The sequence below is a fragment of the Euprymna scolopes genome, chromosome 37, assembly GCF_053919585.1.
Source record: "Euprymna scolopes isolate OS-2025 chromosome 37, ASM5391958v1, whole genome shotgun sequence".
Classification (NCBI taxonomy): domain Eukaryota; kingdom Metazoa; phylum Mollusca; class Cephalopoda; order Sepiida; family Sepiolidae; genus Euprymna; species Euprymna scolopes.
In genome coordinates, this window is record NC_136518.1 from 33,702,527 (window position 1) to 33,721,806 (window position 19,280).

Consider the following 19,280-nt stretch of genomic DNA (forward strand, 5'->3'; position numbering starts at 1 on the left):
ATCGTCTTTGTAAATGAACATTCCAAAGTGTCAACTGTCTGTCCCCATCATCAATAATGAATTCCCTTCTCCGTGTTAAAAAGAACGGTCCACTACATCATCTCTCACATTCATACCTCTCTTATTAATTGAATATTAAATCTCCAAGAATTGTGCCATCGTCCCCGTGTATACCATGTATATGTGGTCCTTGATATGTACACGCCACAACACAACATTGGAAGATTGTTAAAAGAATCTGGTTGTATGTGAAAAAGGAAAATAAATTAAAATAATGAAAAAAAAAAAAAATTTTAAACATATTTTAAAACAAAATGTAATGAGATTATATATGTTTTTTATGTATCGTTTTTATAAATAAAGGACATATTTTTATAAGATTTCCCGCAAATGTTTTGTAAATTCTTAATTATTATTATATCATATTACAACTTTTTCTCTTTTCCCTTGTTGATAATTCTCAAACAGAATTATGTCAGAAATACCAGAAAAAAAAATTAAACTATAAAAGCAGAGTTGAATAAGATGTCAGCCTTTAATTAAACATGTAATGATAATGCACAATTATGCACGTAACATTGCATTTAGTGCTGCAGATGCAGTGAAGGGAATAATCTTTTGTCATGTATTTGCAATGTGAATAAGGGATTGTATTGTTTGTTGATAATCTGGTTTTCTTCTCCTTAAGGGATTATTATTTCATGGCCTTGAATTGCTGCATGAAAGGGCAAAAAAAAAAAGGAATGTTTTGGTTTGGGAATCAAATTGTAAATTTCAGTCATGCAAACTAGCTTAGTTGTACTTAGTTCCAAGTCATTAAACATGAAAAAATATGGAAACAAAATATTGTTTTAGAATAAAAATGTATAACTTCATTTTATTTTGTATTGGCAGGATTACCCGGCGTTGCTCGCGTTTGGAAGGAGAGTTACATCACATGCACGATAACGATGAAGAAGTAGCTTACATATCTAAATCTAATGGAAAAAAATGCCCAATATTTAAAAAAATGAATGGGAGCATTTATTTTCAAGGGAGTTTTAACAATATATATATATATAAAAAAAAACATAGGGTTTAAAAATAAAATAATTACATTCTCTATAATGTCTATTATGTTTAAAATTTCATAAAAATCTGTTGAGCATTTGTTCTTCCTATAGCTATACAGACAGATGTACATCTCTATTGTATATCTATCTATATACATAAAAAGTTGAGCTTTTCTCACTCTGATATTGATAGTAAAAGCCTATTTTTTGTATTTAAAAATTATTGAAACGAACTTCTTAATATACTTAATCATGGCTATGCGAGCGACTACAAGAACGTTAACTAATTTGCATATTCCTTTTAAAAGAGAGCATTAATTAATTACTTATCTATTTTTCATGGTTTCTTATTAGATGATTGATTTCATTTTACTATTATGATGAATTCTATTTATGCATAGTTTTTACATTCTGCATAATTGCATAGAATATAAGATTTTACCCCCTTTGCATCAAATTAAACTAAACATAGCTCACTTTTTATCCCTTATGCATAGCAGATGTGTTAAAAATGCATAATAATCGGTTAATTAATTTTGGAGTGAATCCTATGAATAATACAAATATATAAACATGTACACATTTAAATGCAACTTATTGTGACAATTTTTATTATATTATTATATTATTATATTGTTATATTGTTATATTATTATATTATTATATTGTTATATTGTTATATTATTATATTATTATATTATTATATTATATTGTTATATTGTTATATTATTATATTATTATATTATTACATTATTATATTATTATTTTATTATATTATTATTTTATTATATTATTATATTATATTATTATAGTTCAATTTGAAAGCATATCATTTGCTCGTTTGCGTGTGCAAAATCTGTTGTCTTGATTGAGCTTTCTTAAAATGGTGAGTAAGGTCTTTTCTTGAATTGAGCAAGCTCTTGCTTAACCAATTTACTAAATGTGTGTTCCCTCAGTTATCCTTATCTAAAGAATACATTGTGATGTTATAATATGCCTCTCTTTTCTTTTCTATTTCTCTCTCTTTCGTCTATCCTCTGAAATACTTTAAATCTCGACATAAATCTCTCTTCATTCGCTTTCTATTTTCCTTTCCTACTAACACTTTATTTTGAAGTTGAAAAAGCTTTCACATATATTAATTATTATTCTGAAGTTGATAAGGCTTTCACATATATTAATTATTATTTTGAAGTTGATAAGGCTTTCACATATATTAATTATTATTTTGAAGTGTATAAGGCTTTACCATATATTAATTATTATTTTGAAGTTGATAAGGCTTTCACATATATTAATTATGTTGAAGGTGATAAGGCTTTCACATATATTATTTATTATTTTGAAGTTGATAAAGGTTTCACATATATTATTTATTATTTTGAAGTTGATAAAGCTTTCACATATATTAATTATTATTTTGAAGTTGATAAACCTTTCACATATATTAATTATTATTTTGAAGTTAATAAGGCTTTCACATATATTAATTATTATTTTGAAGTTGATAAGGCTTTCACATATATTAATTATTATTTTGAAGTTGATAAAGCTTTCACATTGTATTCATATATATATATATATATATATATATATATATATATATATATATATATATTAAAGAAGTAAATAGACCGCCCACAAAAATAATTCATACATTAAAACACTGATCTTCATTTTCTTTTTTGTTTAGCCTGTAAAGTGGAACCCACACACGAATTTCTTTCAACCACAATACAAAGTCAGAAACTTCATCAGGATGAAATCCGTCCTGAGATCTGATTGTAGGTTATGTAACAACTCTTGTTTCCGCCCTCTTCTTAGCTTTGCACCAACTTTTTTTTTTTACTAAAACTGTATGAATTATATTTCTATACTTCAGACATGGTGAGACCGGAAGTCCAATACATGGTGAGACCGGAAGTCCAATACAACATGGTGAGACCGGAAGTCCAATACAACATGGTGAGACCAGAAGTCCAATACAACATGGTGAGACCGGAAGTCCAATACAACATGGTGAGACCGGAAGTCCAATACAACATGGTGAGACCGGAAGTCCAATACAACATCTTGATTTCCATGCCCGATGTTCCTATTTCTGCTTCATTCATCGACAGCCAGTATTTGGAACCATACAAAGCAGATTTAAAAGTTTAAAATATTAATATTTTATACAATATTTTGAAATGATTTTTATGTTCCAGGTATCTATTATTCGCCACCATTTAAGTGTAAGACGTGCCAAGGAAGCATTCGAATTGTGAAAGTTTCAGAGGAATTATATTGTCTTCGGTTTCTCTTGAGAGACAATGGATACCTTTTTGTAAAGTTAGTTGCATGCTTAATTGTGAAGCAAAAGTTTCGCAATCCCTAGCAACAACTTTTCTGAATCGACATTGCTTGAGTCCAGTGGCAAGGAGAAGTCAAGGTCGACTAGAAACAATGCCGAGATAAGCGGAGAGCACATATAACACCTGATATTCCAAAACAGTTACCCATTTAGTATTAACCAGGTGCAACATCGCTTAACTTCAGTAATCTGAAAGAAACTGGTATCTCAACGTGATTATGCTAAACTGTTATGAGGAGCTATATTATGGATCAATCTAAAGGTGGACGTTAGATCTCTGCAAACCTCGGTATTCTACTTTCCACTGTTAATCGAGTGATTATCAAATTCACCAGAGAGAAAAAATAATCAATATCATGTCGATCAGTTAATTTCTTCTAACAATAATTTTTGTTATTGATGCTAATAAGGGCACCTATTCACTTTTGTCATGCATGTGTATATTGCAATAAGTATAATGACAATGTGTGTTTCTCTCAATCATTTTTTACAGAAATATTTCACCAGTGACATGCAGAAGTCTGATGATGCCAGAGGCCAATTTCTTGATTGTATGCTCCAAAGACTCAAGTCCTAGTATTGAAAAGTATTATAAGAAAGGGAGACAGTTTTAATATGACTGCATATCCCCCTCTCACTATGGATGCTGTGACCCCGCCCTACCCTACTGAGGTACGTTAGTCTTTATAAGTTTTACACCAACTCTGGTTTCGAATATCAAACTATTGAATGACTAAGGATGATTTGATTTGTCCGATGACTTCTTCCAATCGATTAACTAAAGAGAGAATCATAATTTCCATGAATCATGACTGAAGTCATTTCTCCTCAGTAAATTATTTGGGCTAAGTTAAAAGGAGAAAGTTTAAATAAATTTGACTGGTCAGAATCAATTGCCAGATTGACCAATTACATAATTTAATCTAATAATTTCTCCCATCCCCACCCCGAAATGAGTCATGCCTGCTTGCAAAGAGATTGATTTGTCTTGTTTACTGGTTGAGTCGGCATTCATTTATTTTCCAGCTAAGAGAAATGTTACATGTATCAAATAAATAAATCAATCACAATAAAATGTATTTCTCTTTCAACTATTTACATCATAGTCATCAAAATTAGTTTCATTTCAACGACTGGTTTTTGCGACTTTATGTAAAGTGACAACAAATAAAGTTCACCTTTTACATAATACATACTATTAGCTGCCTTTGATGTTATATGTGAAATTGTCTCCCTTAGTATTGCGCATTTTATACATACATATAAACACGCACACACATATGTATAATACATATATATATATATATATATATATATATATATATATATAAATATAAATATATATATATAATACATATAATACAATAATTTGCAACACTCTAAACAAACTAGGAATTCCTCCAATAATACAAACCACATCACAAACCACAAACTATAAAGCAAATATTAAAAATAAAACATTTCCAAAATATCTAATGCAGACATATTTACTGTCTCATGCCATAATTGCCACCATAAGTATACGATGGTGAAACTCAACGTGGTTTAGAGAAAAGTCTCAAAAAGATATAAAAAATAGCAATTCATTGCAGCATGATCTTCTTTTAAACCAAAAGCAAAAATCGGTAATTTATTTTAAATAAATCTCAATGAAGACCTCTTAAATCATCGCTTACCGCAAACCCAGAAACCATTAAACAACGTAGAAGTTGCTATAATTTATTGCCTTTAATAAGTAAACGAACAAAATTTAAATTTAGACAAGCTAACTCACACCATAAAAAATATAACCTATAATAATTAATATATATAGTCAGCCAATAAATAACAAAACAAAGACACACTCATTTCATTTCAATTACACACCCACATTTGATTTATAACTACTATATTTATTCCAAAATAGAACATTAATTGCAAAAACAACACAAAATTTTAAATATATACACAGCTATTGTCTTTAATGTTGTTAAAAAATGTCTTTAATGATGTTAAAAAAATCTCACTCACTCCAAAACGCTATACACTATTTGAAATACCAACGACTTAATATATATATATATATATATATATATATATATATATATATATATATATATATATATATATATATATATATATATATATCAGTTCTCGTGTGAAAGAGCAGGACACAAAATGTTTTAAATAATAATAATAATAATAATAGAATAACAATAACAAAGACTTTCACTGGCGAGGACTATTATTGATCGTAACAGTCCTTTTGAAATTTTCCTCTCTATTTTTCTCGTTATGTACTGAATATTTGTTAATGAAACCTATATGAAATATGTTCCTTGTTAAATTTTAAAGATTTTCTATTCTAAAAGAAGTTTAAAAAAATTTAATCTAAAAAAGTTATTTTAAAGTTTTTGTTAAAAAAATTCAGATTTTCTCATTATTCAGATCTGTATTACAAAGAGGGGGTTACAAAAAATGAGTTGTGGCGTGAGGAGAAATACAAAATGAAACAGAGAATATTCAGACCTGTAATAATACAAATAGGGGGTTGCAAAAATGAGTTGTGGTGTGAGGAGAAATACAAACTGAAATACAGAGAAGGAGAGTTTTAAAATATAATCTTAAAAAGATAAGATACAAGTTAGAAAAGCATTTCATCCAAGGCATGAAAATTGTTAAACAAAATGTTTTTACTATAGGCTTTAAAAATAAAGGTACAAGATTCAATTTGAAATTTATTTATCTTCAAAGTGCACTTTTATGAATTTTACAAAGTAAGGTATAAAAATTTAATTTAAATGGAATAAAAAAATTACCTTGGATTTATTTTATGTAATGTACATTTTATTGCAATTTAAAAACATAATCTTTCATCTAGCAATTAATGATATAGATATAAAATTTTCAATGATGTTTTTAAAAAGTGCAATAAAATAAATCCAAGGTAATTTTTTGAAGTGGGGGAGACAAGAAAATAGGAACCATTGTGTGCATGTTAATAGTCTGTATAAGATCTTATCAAAATCTTTTACAAGAACATAAAGGATGTTACAATATGCTTGTCACATTCTTTAGATGTGATGGAAAATGTGAATGTTAACTGAACTTACAATCCTAAATTTATTCAACAACGCACTTGACTTCAGGGGAGGTAATCCATATAAATATGAAGCAATGAAAACAAGTTTAACGTGCACGTTCATGCAGATGCAGCCAAGAGAAATACATTATTTCAAACTTATGAATTCACCGAGACTTAAAAGACACCATCCAAAATTCTTTATTTACTTTTAAACCTGTTCCTCTTGCACAAAATAAAACCCAATGAAGGAATTTCGCTCACAAACCTAACCCTAACTTCTCTTACTGTCCAAATTGGCATTCTCATCCAGCACCCTGAACTGACACGCGCTTTTCAGACATTCCTATCTGCCGTGTAGATGATTCAACTAACACTAACCGCACCCTCCCCCTTCGCGCCGTTCCCCAACGATCTCCGCAGACAAAGACGGGAGCAGATGCCAAAAAAGATGCATGGAAGTGTTGTTGAATCGTCGTTAAAAGTGTGGCTGGAGCAACCGATGTCCTTTGTTAGCATCCCTTCACTTTTAGATTTAGACAACTTGAAATATCTATTAGAAATGAGAAACACTAAGTTATTGCTCATCAATAAATATACATTATTGAAGGGGCGCGGGGGTGGGGGAGAACATACATATCATACATAATACTAACAGGAACTCATGAAAAGTCCACACTTGTTTTAATCTACGTTAATAATTATTATCATATGTATATTATATTTTTCTTAGTCTGTCTGCCCGTTCCACTTCTTTTGGAAACTACTGGTCGATAGGCTGAAAATTTGTATGGACCTTTGTTATGATAAGGTACAGCGAACTAAAACTAAACAAAATGTGACACAAAATATGACACGAAAGCAAAATATGACGCATTTTTAATGTGGAGAAAAACAGCTTCCAAAACGGGCACTCTGGAAGTAGACAAAAATAAAATTACATCAATATAGAAAGGTTTCACCTCCATTGACTAAGAACAATAATTAATTTAAGTGTAGCATAAGAATAAATACTACACTCTGATCCTGGACTGTGTCAGGTAAGTATATAAGGCAAGTAAGTACAGCGAACTAAGTATTATGGTATCCGTTCGATGCACAATTAGGGATTAATAGGGATTAGTAACCACAATATCACAATTACTGTAGAAGTTTGGCATAAAGCACTCATTCTAATCAATAGGCTAAAAAGTCTACTACTACTACTACTACTACTACTACTACTACTACTACTTTTGAAGTAATTAATATTGGTAGGATTTAATGATATTAAGAAGAAAATTATCTTTTTCTAACATAAAATGATTATTGTCAGCTGAATGCCCATAAAACAAATAAATGTCTCTTCTTTATTGAAAGTTGTAACAATTTAAATATTTGAAAAATATTTTTAAATAAATATTCTCTTTCTTATCCTAATATTATTATCTATTGAATATTTTTTAATAAATAAAATAAACATTTTAACCGTTTAATTTATTAATTGTAAAAATTTAAATCTTTTAAAAATATTTTTTTACCGTAAAGTAAAAATGATTCCCACCTAAATAGTGTTTAAATAACTAGAACGAACATTACTTTTTATCCAAGCAAAAACTGTTCAATTTTAATGACTTTTTTTGATTGCATTTCTTCTCTTTGATGGAACAATTTAATTTTGAAAGAAAAGTAATAGAATATTTACAAATGTTATTATAATTATTAATTATATCAACAAAAATTTCTTTCTTTTTTCCTATCTTGCAATAACTAGCTGTCCCTACTCAGCGTTGCCCAGTATTAAACAATATATTAATAATAAGTAATGGAAAAGAAAGGGAAAATGTTGAGGGGCGAGTTTGAAAACAGGACTTAACCGATGCACTAACATATGGCTATTATTGAAATATGTCACCAGAGTAAAATAATTCCGAGCAGGATGCAATTTTGCTTGGCAGAAGTAGAATAGAAATACACTTTTTGTTGTTAAGAACATGGACAAAATTTCTAGATAGAAAGAAAACTGAAAAATCTGAATAAAATATTGAGTTTGTAGATGCACCAGCTATCGATGACAACATGTGCAAAATAGACTTTTCTTTTTTATAGTAAAAATCTATCATATAAATATATTGTGTTATCAAATTATTTGTAAATCAATTTAAACATAACGAAAGATTGCTAAGTTATTCAAATGTTGGAATGCATTCTAATATCTCTGAGATGGTCGGTCTGTCATAATTAAGTTTGAAATTAAATTTCGTTGGTCTGTTTCAAATAACAGATTTTGATGCGTCTTCACATTTTCATAAGAAGTTCCGTCTGTTGTGCTTTAAATAACATTTTCATTGCTACATGCCTACATTGAATGGATGCCTCTTAAAAATGCCTTCATCCTTATTGACCCATCATCTAACATAATCCGTATGACGGGTATTTTGCTAGTGTTGTTGAATACTCATAATCCTGTTCCAATAGAATTACGCAACTAATTTTCCTGCTGTCAGAATTTCAAAGCTTGAATTGATCCAGGATTTTGCAGGACAAACCAAAGTCAATACTAAGTGAATCAACATTTCTTCTTCTCCCCCAACACATCATTGATTGGAGTCAGACATTCTCTTATTGATCCAACCTTTTCTTGGTTTGTGCCATTTGCTCAGATTTAATACAAATATAATAGGCCAAGAGTCGAATCAAATTTAGAAATTACTAGACGTTATCGTGACCCGCTGGGTCACAACAACTACCATTATTTATCCATTTTTGCTTTCATTTAAAATTTATAAACAATACATTCTTGCATGAATGAAAAAGTAGTGATTTTACTTCTGTATTATTATTATTATATAGAAGTATTATTCTTAAATATTTTTATAACAAAAAACCCAGACTTATTATTTTGTTATCTAATTTACATGTGCTTGTGGTGTGTACAGAAACATGTAAATCAGATAGCCACAATATAATGTAAATAAATGTTTGAGAAAAAGAGATACATAAAGGCCGAGCCAGAAATAAGTTTGGAACTTAATTTCTTAAAGCCGTCCAGCACATGCTAGCATGTAAAATGCACGTTCAACTAAAGGTTCTATTGTCTAATTGTTCGAAGAATAAAATAAACCGAGTTCAAATCGTAGCTTGGGTAGTGTGCATTCAGCTTATGATAATTATTCTGAGGAAAGTTATGACTTCACCTGATATATAAATGCAGGTAACGAGCAGGTTGAAGTGTGCCAAGAATATCACCTATTGGAAGTATTTTATTACAGATCAGATCAACCATTGTTTCTTGTTGTTGGTATCTATTATATACTTAATAAATATAGACAGAAGAGACGTTGCGAGCCTGTCCTTGTTTTATCGTTATTTCCATGGCAGATGCTCGTCTGAACTTCAATCACTGGTCCCCTCTCGCCAATCTTTCATGAAAAACACCTGTCTAGCTGAATCCACTGTGAAAAATTTCCCCCACTCTATATCTGTACCTAAATCAAAACGCGGATTCCATGAACAAAGCTTCTTCCTTAAAACTGCACGCCTGTGGAACTCTGTTTCGTCTGCCTGCTTCCCTCCGGACTACAACTTGGATGTCTTCAAGTCCAATGTTAACAAATTCCTAATGAACCGCCCCCTTAAGTAAACACTTCAGCAAATCTCCTCACTAACTTAATGTACTTGCAATAACCCTTATCCCTGAGTGGCTTCCGGGCCTTGATAAGTGGTGATCACTGTGTAAAAAAAAAAAAAAAAAAAAAAAACATGTATTGTTACCATATAGTGTATTATATACTTAATGAACATATCATATATTGGTACAATATAATCTAATATATAAAAGGCCCTATACTGGTACTATATAATGTGTTACATCTATATATAATAATTTTTCCGCAGAAATTCCCCTTTGAACCAAAGTATCAACAACCGATGCCAAATACAAATTCATTATATCTATCCGTTTGTTTGTCTCCATATTTTCAAACTCTAAAAGTCGCAGAGCGGCGCTAGAGCACAAAAATGACTGGATTTTTATGGACCGTTCTTTTATGGGTTTTTAGCCGGATAAGATAGTTTTTAAGGAGTCAAAAATGGATCAAAATTGCAAAAATCGTTATAAATTTTGTATATTTTATTTATTTTTAATTAAAAAAACAAAATTTATTACGATTTTTTCAATTTTGATCCATTTTTGACCCTCTAAAAATGCGTGTCACGTTTGTACAGTGGTAACATCACAAGCTCAAGCTTTGAATGATACATTTTTGCTTTCGGTTTCAATTCTAGCTGATGGCAACCAAATACTTCTTTATACATTTGAATCATATATCATATAATTTATTGTATAACTTAATATATATATATATATATATATATATATATATATATATATATATATATATATATATATACATACTATATTGGTACTATATAATATGTTACATATCCTATATATAATAATTTGACTGCAGAAATTCCCCTTTGAACCAAAGTATCAAAGGTTTCCAACAACAGATGCCAAATACAAATAGCCTGTTAGCCACTACATCATGCAACTTTTGACCACTGTTAAGTACACGTCTAGGAGCGACACCATCACAATCACAACATTTTCAGGGGAAGCAGTTCTATTTTCACCCTATATAGATTTAGTCCTACCACTGCTACCAGTTAACACTGGGTGCAATTCTACATTTTTCACCGATATTGTGATTGGACCGCCATTAACTGGTTATTACATACCTACACATAACATAATCTTCTCATTTTCCATTTTGCAAATAATAACGCCTCCCTACCCTGATTTTGGCCATTCTAATTGACTGCGCTCCATTTATTTTTATATTCTGGATCACGGGAGCACCTTAAACGAACGATAACCTACCATTCAAACATGACATGGCAATGATGATTTTTCCTCCACTCATTACATTGGTGCGTTTTATATTTTCAACCCCCCCCTCTCTCATCATCATCAACAGATTTTACTTACAGTTGTTTTTTAGTCTTCCTATCAACAAGGTCTTCCTGTGCCAAATTAGGAAACTGAATTTCTGACGTTATATTTAGCCGTTATTTGTCCAGTGGAAAATAAATCCTTCCATATTCCTTCTTGTACAGCCAATGCTATTTTGCTGCCAGTATTTTTGGTGATGATGGTGGTGGAGGAGGGTGAGGGGGTCCTATTTAGTTTTACAACAATTTCTTCAAATACAATTGATTTGCACATTTTCCTGATACGAACTTTTCCGATACTTTCACCAAAGCAATTTACACTTCCCATGAATGCCTTTCATCTTTTTGCAAAATATACAAAAAAAAAAAATAATAAATAAATAAAAAATAAAAATAAAATAAAACATTTTTTTTTTTAATCCGTACTTATGCACTTATTGAACTGTGCTGAAATAATAACGTTATTATTTAAACAGGCATAGGGAGAAGATGGTGTTTTGTTACTATTCTGCACTTTCACTAAACAATTTAATAAAAAAAGATATTGTAAAACTTTCACTAAACAATTTAATAAAAAAAGATATTGTAAAACTTTCACTAAACAATTTAATAAAAAAAGATATTGTAAAACTTTAATTTAACAATTTAATAAAAAAAGATATTGTAAAACTTTAATTTAACTTGAAAATACTTTAGAAAAATAGGGGTTCTGTAATAAACACCCCTAGCCTACCCATGTTTTCTTTTTCGAAAACAGGTCTTACCATGGCAATGTTTCATGCTATTTTCTGGCTACAGTTTTCTTGTGGGGGGTGGGTGGGGGTGCTTACACTGGCAAAATTTCTTGTGTGTGTGTGGGGATGTTTACACTAGAAAAATATGCTTACTGCTCTTTTCTGTACTCGCTTAATGGAGGAGAAATCCTTCCATACTGAGACATTTTTTCTTGCTGTTGATTGGCCCACACTTAATCCCTACCATCTATCCAACTATTCACTCATGGCGAAGCCACTGTTCTATAGTAACACTAAAAAATGTGTAATGTAAACAGACATCTTGCTGCTCAAATCAATACATAGTCGTAATTGCAGGGCACAATTATGACCCAAATAGTAGCCACATACATCGAAGTGGCACCAAGCCTTGATTGGGGTGTAAAATAGTAAAACATGTTTACACTAGAAAAATACGTTCACTATTTTTAAGGAAAAAATACTGTGCTTACACGTAACAATTTACAATTAAAAATAAGACACTCATGTCTTCCTGCTAAACAATGCACGTGCTAAATATGATTTAAATCTGACAGAAAATTATATTAAAACAATTTGACGTAAAAACTTGATTAAATAACCTAAACGAACAACATATAATTTTTTTTTTTATATATTTATACCTATTTACTTAACAGTAAACCGAATAAAATCTTAAGTAATGAACCACGTAAACAATTGATTGAATAAAGTGATATGTCTCTTCCATACTTGACCATATTTTCGACTTAGCCGGGCGTAATTGCATAATTGTTAGGTATTCTTTTATTTTTTATTTATTTGTTTGTTGACAGACAAACAAATCATAAAAGCTATTTATGTTTATATAAAACACATTATTACACTCAAAGGCTGAAATAAATCCAGAAAATTTTTCATTTTTATTGTTTGCATCAGTTTTTATTTGACTAAATTCATGCCAGTTTTTATATCATTTTGTCTGTCAAATAATTTACGCCACTAAACTACGCATACACATTTACCTTTATTACATTGTATACGGATAGACTTATTCGTGTTATATATATATATATATATATATATATATATATATATATATATATATATATATATATATATATATATATTTGTTTATTGTTTACTTCTCTTTTCAGGACTCATTATCGACACTGCACAGGCATTAACTTTTTTACCTACACAATTTCCTTTAAAATGACGACTTTTATAGATTTTATACTATGCTGAATAAGAATAATCTCTTTTAACTCAAGTAGTTTCGAAATATAATGACATGCATTATGCACTGTAATTCAGTGTTCTACACGCACGCTATAAACAAATCTACTTCTCTCCACCCGACACTGCCATCCCCCAATTTTTTTTTGATTTCTAGTCTTTGCGGGTATACTGACAACGAATATCAAGGTGAAATTTGGGGCAAATACTTTGACAATCACTCCCCTCATGAAATGGGATATTTATTCCGAAAGCTATTCTTATCATGGCGAGGTTGGGGGTGTCTATTCCATACGACGTTCTTAACATGAGAAGGTTAGGGGTATCTATTCTAAAAGTCGTTCTTAACATTAGGACGTTGAGGATTGGCCACCACCAACAACAACTGTAGTTTAATCTTTTACAACGCCGGTTAACGGGTCCTGCTAGTAATTTATAATATAAAACTTAATAATGACATTATATATTGGTACCATATAATTTATTGTGTAACTTAATATATATATAATATATTGGTTCCATATAATCTATTATATAATTTAATAAATATATCATTTATTGGTACTATATAATGTATTATATAACTTAATAATATATCAAAATAGCAATGTGCCTTGTTTGGGGTGAAAATGTAATTTAAAAAAAAAACAAAAAGTTATTTTGTTAAAACTGCAAAAGTATTTATCCAAGCTAGTAGGAATACCCGACGTAGCCAGGTCATAAAATACACTTAAATATGATATTTTCATTCTTGCAGATTTCATATATATTATTATAGAGTTAATGTTCTATCGATTTTGATATATTATGAAGTTGCGATTTCAAAAATAAAAATATATCTTTATGACTTAGGTTCATTAGCTTGAATCGAAACTGAATCCCAAACTTATATATATATATATATATATATATATATATATATATATATATATATATATATATATATAAATTTAGTTCCTTCAGCTATAATCGAAACCGAAACCAAAACTTATGAAGATTTCTTGATAAAATTATTTTTTAAAAAATAGATTATTGGAGTGCCATTAGCTATAATCGAAACCGAAACCAAAACTTATGAAGAATTCTTAGAAAAATTATTTATAAAAAAATTAAATGACTTGAGTGCCATCAGCTATAGTCGAAATCGAAACCAAAACTTATGAAGAATTCTTAGAAAAATTATTTATTACAAGAAATGGAAGAACATAATTAAACGACCCGGATGTAAGCATGACACAGAAAATCAGAAAATAACACACACGCTTTCGTATTAATATATAGACATATTTGTACAATATAATGTATTATATAACATATATTGGTACTATGTAATATATAACTTAAAAATATATTATATATTCGTATTGTATAATGTACTATATAACTTAATATATGTCATATATTGGTGCCATATAATGTAACATATAACTTACTAAATATATTATATATTGGTAGGATATTGTATAACATATATTGGTACCATATCATGCATTATATAACTTAATAAATATATCATATATTTGTACTAGAGTGACAACATGACACCCAGAGAACAATATAAAGAAAGTCGTTTGGTTCCTTTACTATTACCTGACAATCAGTTTACCCTAAAGGCAATACCTAGTAAGGTTTACGAAGCATAAGAAGAATATTAGGTCAAATAACCTTCATCCAATTTGAAGTCCATTTCTGAATTTACAACCATGTGGCGGTTACGATATTACCAAATCATACGAGAATAGTGCCCTCTAGTGTTAGAACCAATTATCTCCCTTGGAGGTAACTACAGCCTCAATAGCGTCATCCATAAATATAAAAGTCTGTTTGTCATAAATAAACTCCTGTTTCATTTTTATGTATCAGCATTTATTTATGAAAATCATACTTTATAATCTTGTTGTTTCTCCAACTCTCCAGGACACCAGCCCAGTCAAATAATACAAAATCAGCAATGATACTAGCAGATATGTATACTCTCAATATTAAATCCTAGTTTTTTTTCACTGAATTTAAGAATCATTTATTTAAATTTATATTTTATATTTTATACTATATTTGTAGACATGTATTGTATAGAAACAAATGATACGATAGATATGTAATGTTAGTTTTAAAGACTGCCTTAGATCTGATGACCTCAGAGGAAAATTAAATCTTGGTAGTGTAGGAAGATGTGTGCTGAACAGGAGATTCTGATGGTATGGTCACATTGAAAATATGTAGCAGGTTCAATTCAGGGGGAAAAATGGTAGTCAGGATGGACGTAAGAGAAAGATCTGGCCAAAGATAACTTTTGAAGACAATTTCTAAAACTTGTTTATTGCATGCCAACATGTAAAATGTACGCTAATACAATTATTATTATTATTATTATTATTATTATTATTATTATGATTATTATTATTATTATTATTATCATTATTATTATTATCATTATCATTATTATCATTATTATTATTATTATTATCATTATTATTATTATCATTATCATCATTATTATTATTATTATTATTATTATTATTATTATTATCATTATTATGATAACACAATTATGCACTAATAGCCCTGGGAAAGGCAGGAACTCACAATTTCCTTCCTACCTTTAAATAACATAGCAACGTCCTTTTTTCCATATAGTTTTCAATAGGTAATGTTTTATTATTAAATAATCTTAAAAGGGTTGATGTGCCATAAAACAGACCATTTTTTGTGCTGGCCGGTTTAGTTTTAGTTTTATCAGACTGGGCTAGTGTTTAGGAGAGATGGGGAAGTATAAAAGTTTTATTTTCATACATATACACGTTTGTAAGATTTCTGTGCACGTGTGCATAGGTTTATTTGAACTTGTCATAACCTGACAAATATTTTCATGAAGCTCATATCAAAGTGAATATAGATAAAACTGAAAAGCCAATGATATCTGATTTTATTATTCATCAATTAAAGCACCTGTGTTTTTGCTGCTTATATTATATTATATTATAGCCATTTCTAGGAAACTGATTTTATTCTGATCATTATTGCCATCATGTCTGCATCTGTCTAAATACAAACAACTAAATATAGTATGATAGCGTTGAACATGATAAGTACTATGTTGTATACTTCACATGTGCTCAAACGGGTGAAGGTGTTCTTGTTTGTTGAAAAAGAAGGCAACAATTGGAACTAGTTTTTATTTATTCATATATTTTGATGAAATAAATTCCAGAAGGTTATCAAGCAGTATGGCATAAGGCATTTGGAGATGATCAGAGAATACAACGGTGAAATATTGTAAATATAAAAAAAGTAACGATGACAATTGCAGTATGATCTCACGTAGGCCAACAATCTCCTCAATACTCGGGGTCTATTAATCACCCTTTCACTGGAAAGAGGTCTATGCTGACATTACAAGAAACTATTTCACTGCCGATTTTGGTTGAACTGGAGGAGGGCCACTTTCTCAATAAGGACCCTGGACCGTGGACTAGACTGCCTAAAGAGGTGATAAATGGTCCAACAACATAGCAACTTAAGGTGAATTTCAACAAGTGCTAGACTACTGTATTCTCTTCTGTGTCAATTTTTACCATTCTTTCCTTATATGGCAACTGATGCATGTTTGTATCATTTTTGCCAAACAAATTGAAATGAACATGCAAAAAAAAAAAATAGCTTTTGCAAATAAATAGTTTTTGTTTGTCACATAAGAATTTGTTGCCAAATAATTATTAAAAATTCATTTTGTTTTTCTGGGTTTGGTTGTGTAATAAATAGTTGAATGAATTTCTCTACAAAATAAAAATAATATCTTCTGCATGAACTTCTTGGCATGTTTGCTTATGACAAGTTTTTTTTTTTGGCATAACAAACAACAACTGATGGATTTAACAAATGTGTGAATCTAATTTTGTTCTTCTGTTTATTTTTGTTTCAAGAACACAAAAAGAGGGAAGCGGATAATACATGGGGAAATCATCTTCGCTCACAAACAGAAAAAAAAAGCTCTAAATCAAATGACAGTTATCCCATCAGTCAGTTACAAATACAATTCATAAAACACACATGTGCACATGTGCATATATATATATATATATATATATATATATATATATATATATATATATATATATATATATTATACTAAGTATGAATTAATGAACGCTTATTTTCCATAAGGCTGTTTCTTATATATTTATAGTACAAAATACATGCTCAGATATACCTTAGTTCTGGCATGACATTAAAGAGCAATGTGTTTTAATTATTCTAATTAGTCTTAATTTATAATTAATTGAAGAAGCCACTCATTTCCTCCTCTCTCTCTTTCTCTCTTTCTCTCTCTACTTCTCTCAGTTATCTATGCATTACTTTCGTTCTTTCACACTTACTTAATTCAACTAATCCCTCATATTTCTTAATGCCTCTGCAAGAATAAAAAAAAAAAAAACTAATTTACAGATTCGTGTTTGCAATCACGTATTTAAGTCAGGTGGTAAAATAAGTCTCCTTAATAATAATAATAATAATAATAATAATAATAATAATAATAATAATAATAATAACAACAACAAGCAGAAGAAAGAGTAGAATAAAGAAACTTATTTTTAGTTGAGCGAAAAAAATGCGTTAAAATATTTTTCAGTTTATAAATTTTCAAATCAAATCAAATTAAAAAAAATGTTAGTGCTTGGAAGAGGTAATAAAGAAAGATCCGAACAACAGGTTTAGCTAGAAAGAAGATATTGTGCAAGAAAGTGAATAGAAAGAAAGGTTGTCTGTATGTTCTATTAGTTTAGACAGTTTATAGTCTTGTGCTAGGTCGCGATATTTCCCCACAAAACTATTAACTACCAGGGTTTTTTTATAATGGTTAGAAGACTCCATTATGAAAGAATGGGTAAGTCCCATAACACTCCTATATCAAGCATTTATTCTTATTTTTCCCTTTTTGTATCGATAGTTAAAGGATCCGTGAATTTTCTTTTCTTTCTCAATCAGCGTCATTCTGAAGCTGCTTGAGTTGGTGTGATGTAGAAAGTGTCATAAATTGTCTCAATGACCTTTTCTTCTTTATGAAGTGCAGAATTTGGGATCATTCAGCAAACGCTTTCTTATCTGATTAAGATGTCTTTTATGCATGGATTTTGGACCTTGAATGAAGTACACCATATTTCTGATTCTGTTTTCTATTGTGCCCAGTTCCAAGAAATTTGTGTTGCTTTCGTAAGTTTTGCAGAAAACATTTTCTCTTAGATCATAGCGTTTCTTAGGCACAATAGAGACCCTTCTCAATTTTGTCTGCTTTGCCAAATATGGGTCTTATCTTTTGCTGGGATACTGCTGATGTTGTGTTAGAATGAGATGTAATCCTATAAACCTGTAGCAACCATTACAGAACCGTTTCTGAAGGTGTGCTGCATGCTATGTAAAGGCTTGTTTCAAACTGTCAATGAAATGTTCTGCCTGCCCGTTTGATCGCGGTTGCTACTGGGAAGTCATGACATGAATAATTTGGAATGTCTCACAAAACTCCTTGAAGTTCGTGGACATAAATTGAGTTCCGTTGTCATTTACTAAATAGTCAACAACTCCGAGCAAATAATGGATGAAATTAATAACTATCCCTGTAGTTGGTCTCTTACATCAGACCACTTCTGACCATTTTGTGTAGCTGTCCACCACAATTAGGTATTACCAATCCTTCAGTGGCCCCATGAAATCTATATGAACCTTAGGCCAGGAGTTGGTCTGTTTTAAAAATGTTTTCAGGTGCCTTTGCCATCAAGGCATAAATCTTGCATGAGTCGACCATGTTTTTGATGTCTTTGTCAATCATCGGCCATTATATGTAACTACGTGTGAGGCTTTTCATTTTCATATTAGCCTTTTTTGTAATGTTTTTTTATGATGACCCTCCTGCT

The 19,280-nt window shown here is 29.9% G+C and overlaps 1 protein-coding gene and 1 long non-coding RNA gene across 8 annotated transcripts in view; one reads left to right on the forward strand and one right to left on the reverse strand.

Annotated features, from left to right (window-relative positions):
- LOC145261125 (rap1 GTPase-activating protein 1-like) overlaps nucleotides 1-19,280 on the reverse strand; it is a 1,259,270-nt gene that overhangs the window by 902,768 nt on the left and 337,222 nt on the right. The gene's annotated exons all lie outside the window — the stretch shown is intronic.
- On the forward strand, nucleotides 2,977-4,468 carry LOC145260985 (uncharacterized). Its single transcript, XR_013864379.1, has 2 exons — nucleotides 2,977-3,098; nucleotides 3,899-4,468. It is a non-coding gene; the product is annotated as an uncharacterized LOC145260985 (long non-coding RNA).